Source organism: Triticum aestivum, chromosome 5B (assembly GCF_018294505.1).
Source record: "Triticum aestivum cultivar Chinese Spring chromosome 5B, IWGSC CS RefSeq v2.1, whole genome shotgun sequence".
Taxonomy (NCBI): Eukaryota; Viridiplantae; Streptophyta; class Magnoliopsida; order Poales; family Poaceae; genus Triticum; species Triticum aestivum.
This window is the reverse complement of record NC_057807.1, coordinates 463,793,214-463,798,585: the sequence shown is the minus strand read 5'-3', so window position 1 is coordinate 463,798,585 and position 5,372 is coordinate 463,793,214. Positions and strand designations below refer to the sequence as shown.

Genomic DNA, 5,372 nt, shown 5'->3' with positions numbered 1-5,372 from the left:
CGGCGGCGGCGCGGTGCAGGTGGCTGTTGTCGCCTGCTCGTCGCGCTCCCGGCGGTGGCCGGCCTGCTGGCGCTGCGCCGGTCGGTGCTCCTCCTGCGACTACAACGTTCCTAGGCATCCCTCCATGTGTGCTGGTCTTCTCCGGCGTTCTTCTCCAAGTCCGGTCTGCCATTGCATCTGAGGTCCCTGTTCATGGGTCGGGGCGAAATCCCCGCGCGGCGACGGCCTGCGCTGTCAACGGCGACGCCCGAGGGTGCCGTCACCTCCTTGGAGGCGTTGGCATGACCCTGACCAGATCTCCTCCTCGAGCACCGGGAGAAATCCCAGGTCCGGCCTCCCGGACCGGGCAACGGCGGCGCCTCAGCGCCGTTCCCTTCTTGTAGGCGCTGCTTTGGCTGCAAGTGGAGTTTGATGCGGCAGATGGAGGCTGGTGATGCATCGCTCTGGCGTAGACTGCTACACAGGGAGCGGATCGCAATGTATGCCAGCGCCCGCGCTTCTCCAACGGTTGCTACACCAGTTCCTGTTGAGCCCTGCCCTTCACCTGCCGACTCTCTAGGCACATGGGTGAGAGGTACGTTGGCCTGGGCAGTCCTGGAGCTGCAATCGTCCCTGGAGCTGTCTAGCAATGGCAGTGACGCTGCCCTGCTGGGCGAGGCCTAATGTCGTTGCGTGTCTATAGTTGAGGGCACCTCCTCACCTAGTTGTAGTCGCTTGGTGAGGACGGTCGTGTATTTGTGTGTGTGTGTGTGTCCCTCCTTTCTGGAGGTTGTACCCCTGATGTCTTCCTGTTCAATGAAATGAAACGCAAAGTCTCTTGCGTTTTCTCGAAAAAAAAGAAACATCAATGCCAATGTAATATTGGTTTCCATAAGCAGTAGCTTCAGATCCTAAAATTCATCAGCACTTCAGCCACATAATTTTCACTCTACTGTCTATTTTCTCTTTCCTATCATTCAACTCTCTGTTTTTTGGCTCTTTCTGAACATAAAAAATCTCAAAGATTTACAGGCACAGTGGAAAATAAACTTGCCTTAGCATTCTATTTGTAAACCATACCAAAAGAGGGAAAGCCACATGCATCTAGGGGAAGATGAACTCACACGTATGTACACTGGGAAGCACGCATATGAAAGCTAGAAACATACGTTTACCTATGCTTGTAATCACTATGAACAGTATTAGAAACCAATCCCTCCATCCCATAATATAAGACCATTTTCAAGCTATGTTAGCTTGAGAAACGATCTTATATTGTGGAACAGAGGGTGTACTATTTATTAGTTACTTGAATGGAATCAGCAGCCACTTTCATGCATTGCATATGTGATGGCTGGCCCTCTCTCCTGTCCTCTGCCTCATCTCATAACTACTTCTACTAATTGTTGACTGGGCTCGGCCACTGTCTATACCAAGACAATTGCATTCAAGCACAGCGCCGTACCTCCTAATGCAGAAGCTTTAATTAACAGAAGCAAGCATCTGCCAATTTATTCTAGAAAGAACACCACGCATGAAACACAATAGGCGCATCAACTAAATCCAGACACATAACAGTGGTCATGACACCGCTGTCACACCAAAAAACTTATGGAAAGTCTGTAGTCCATGTCACAATTATGAATATTCTGTTTTCACCTTAAACTATCACAAAAGAGACAAATAAGAACACAACAATAACATAAATGTAGACCAGTGCAGAACACATCAGGTGAAGATTTCGAAAGATTGTCCTTCCCCCCAGCAGGCAGCACAGCTGGAGTTTGGAAACTCGCACTATATACTGATAGCAACATCCTTAGATACTCTCCTGCCAAAAGTATCTAATGACAATATGTTACCATAGGGAGATGAGCAGTCCGTAACACAAATTTCAAGTCAAGTCTATGAGCAGTACATAACACAAATTTCAACTCAAGTCTATCTTTTCACTATATATAATTTGCATTTGACCTTTTTAGTCTTGACTTTTGAATGGAAGATCTGTGGACCCCAGACACTTCAAAAATGAATTATTTAATATTCAATGCTATTGAAAGGTATTTGTACGCAACACAAGAAAACTCCAAAAAGAAACTACATAGAATTAGCACTCTACTCTAGTTTGATAAGAGGCACCTTGCAGTTTTCTTAATCAAACATATCAGTAAAGCAGTTATTCTCTTTTCTTTTTGCAGGGGAGTAATTTAGTTATTCAGCAGTACCTGAGTTTTGGCGAGCTATGTTGCTTCTTCCACCTATGGTAAAACCTCGACGCAAACTGTGTTTCACAATTAAGCAAGACTTCCAATTAAGGAAAACAATCTCATGGCTCTAAAAATCTTAATTCATGAAAATTTTGAGATGTTGAGCATACTATGTTTGCTTCTTAAAGAGTGTGCCAGATAAGAGTCTCTAGGAGGTAGATATCAATTCGAATGCAGTCATCAATGCCAGACTTTCTTCACATCTCTTGACAACAAGTTGTTTTGGGTCTTGGATCATAGGAAACAATGTTACCAAGTCCATCCACCACATTAGGAAACATACTGAGATAACAGGCTCAGAAGATACTTACCCCGAATTCATTGGAAACATAGTTGATGTCACCCAGATTGACATCGATTATCTCAAACCTAGGAGGTTGGTATCCTTTCTTGAACCACTCATTTTTCATAAGCTCTACAATGGCCATTCTCTGCACAAAGCAATAACAATGACATGAGTTATCTGTCAGTTATAAGCTTGGATAAATAAACTGATATGGCACCAATGAACAGATGAACATATGGTGTTAGGATTAGGATCTAATACCTCCTTGATGAGCTTCTTCACGCTTGTCAAGAGCCAAGATGGTCAACTGAATCCTACATTGTATATCTGCATGAACAATTAGGTCATCTTCCAGGCAAAAAAAGGAACTTACTTTTGACAAAAGAAAAGCAGGAAAAGCAATTCACCTTCTTATAATGAAGCATGAAATTTTGAATCTTCAAACGAATGGTAGCCCCCCATGAGGACAAAAAGAATCACCCCACATGACCACAGATCAGCCTTGGCTCCATCATAATCTTTGTTATTTATAATTTGTACGCCCGAGACAGCAAAATCATCTTTGATGATATAGTGACTACGGATGAAGACTGAATCACCACCGGAAGAGATTTTTGAGAGGCGATAGGGGATTATGGGACCATTTTGACCACATCCCTCCATGAAATGTTGCATAAATTGTTCACAAGATAATTAAGATGTTTGTTACAGCATAGAAAAACAAGATTGGCTGGCATAATTAACCAATGATAAGGGCTCAAATTGATAATATATAGAATATATTAACAAAGGGCTGAAATTGACGATGCAAGCATGCTTTGATGCTTGGAACACATTTGATGCAGGTTGCAGTATGACAGAACCAACATAGGTTAAGAGCAACATTCTTTTGGGAATGAAGATCCCAAAGAGCCTGTTAGTTTTTATTGCAAAATGAATGCATATTTTTCTCACGTGCAATACATGCAAGGACATAAATACAAGCTGAAAGCTACCAAAAAGAGGCACATACTTTGTGAATTCCTTGCAATATATGAGATAGGTATAGGCTTATAGCTTGTTCTGGCTGACAAAAACAAAAGAAAAAAGGTGAAATCCAACCAATAATAGATATTGTGTGCAACTAAGGGCCTGCTCGGCTCTCCTCCGCTCCACACTCTTGCTTCGGGAGTTGGTGGAGCACAAGTTAAAAATCCCGAAGCAGGGGAATAGGTGCTCTGCAGATCCTCAAATTTAGCGGAGCTACTAGATCACCGAAAAACACCTAAGAAAGTATGGTGGCGTAGTAAATGGAAATACAAAATTCTACCCCTCAAATACTGCTCTTGAAACTGTTGTGCTCTGCTAATTTTTTTGGATGAACCCAGAGCTAGAAGCTTCTCCTTTAAAACAACAATTTGCAATACCAGAACATTATTTAACCTGTACGATCCAACTAAAGCAAAATAAAGCGTTTTCAGCAATTTCAACCACGGGGCTGATCTAAGAATTTTGAATAAGAACGCATATAGCAAAATGAGGAAAAACACATCCATATGCTTAAATCAACCCCCTAGCCACTGTAGTACATCAAAAGGTCGCCTCGTTTCCCTTATGTATTCAACTTTGTTCTTTGCAGCTTCTGTTGCAAACATATCCTACAAATCAATGACAGAAAAATTTATGAAACTCATGAGATTGAATACTGAATTTGTGGGGTTCAGAGTTAGTGTGTCATAACTTGATAAATCACTGCAGCCAAATTGAACTTTGGATGCACTGCCAAATCCTTAATCTCAGACAAGGGTGTGCACTGCTTCTCCACCTTCAAGAGTGAGTGTCTTTGATGTCCATTTTTCAATAGTTGCATAGTTAACAAAGAAAATGGTTATGCGACTCTCTATAAGAGAAAAATATATATCTTAATGGCTAATCTTCAGATTTGCACCTCTCCTTTTGCATCTGTATCAAAGAAGAGAAGAGGAGGAGGAGCTAGCATACTTACAGATGGGCTGGTGGGTGAGGTCGTGGGCAAGTAGTCCGGCTCTGGCCATGGACACTAGCTCCCACGCGCCGCCGAGATGTGGGCAACCACCACGAGCAGGAGCACCCATGGCAGGGAGGCACCCTCGATCTTTGTCAATGGCTACCTTCATAGATAGCCATGGATTGTGATGGTGAGGTCCGAGGTCGAGGCAGTCACGATTGGAGAGGAGAGGAAGCATAGGCCACTCAAGCGGCGCCGACGCCCCTCTAGAGCGTGCGGGCCTCTCCGCTATGCAGCGCCGCAGGATGGGAGGCACGGGCCTGCCGTGTGCAGCGCCATAGAATAGGAGGCGGCAAGGCTAGGGCGGGGCGGGGGGAGAATACTCGCCCCCTTTGTCGCGTCTCCTCTATTGCCGCATTGTGGATCCTCTCCCCGTATGGCTGAACTCCAGCACGGGACTGGGCAGAGTGGCGACTCTGGCGAGATGAGGAGGGCGGGGAGAGGCGGCGACCACGCGGGGTAAGCGTGGGGATTGAGAGCGGGGAAGGAAAGGGGTGGAGTGGGGGATCGGGGATGGGGAAGCGTGGTCCAGAAACAGGACACCAGCACGCCGCTGGCAAGTTCACCGTCCAACACGCTGTAAATACGAAAATAACTGATGATCACACACACCCCTCCGCCTAACAATACGGGACCACCCCACATAGGGGCCAGCCGCAGCCACACAAGCAAAGAGAACTAACGCTGCAACCCTCCCTTTTAACCAGGGGGCAACCCAATCGGCATCACTTTACCCAGCGTGCAACAGAGTTGCGCCCACCCCCTTTCACACACCCAGCTCACTGCCATGCGGGGCCATCCCGAAGCAGGGGCA

General features: G+C 45.5%; 1 long non-coding RNA gene across 2 annotated transcripts; it reads right to left on the bottom strand.

The window, feature by feature from the left end:
• Positions 1-1,588: 1,588 nt before the first annotated feature.
• Positions 1,589-5,065, bottom strand: LOC123112493 (uncharacterized). Of its 2 annotated transcripts, none has more exons than XR_006455519.1 (8): positions 4,517-5,065; positions 4,253-4,352; positions 2,940-4,169; positions 2,794-2,859; positions 2,558-2,677; positions 2,357-2,474; positions 2,205-2,260; positions 1,589-1,823 (listed from the first exon to the last, which is right to left on the bottom strand). It is a non-coding gene; the product is annotated as an uncharacterized lncRNA (long non-coding RNA). The 2 variants fall into 2 exon arrangements; XR_006455520.1 differs by having other exon boundaries at positions 4,253-4,336.
• Positions 5,066-5,372: the final 307 nt, after the last annotated feature.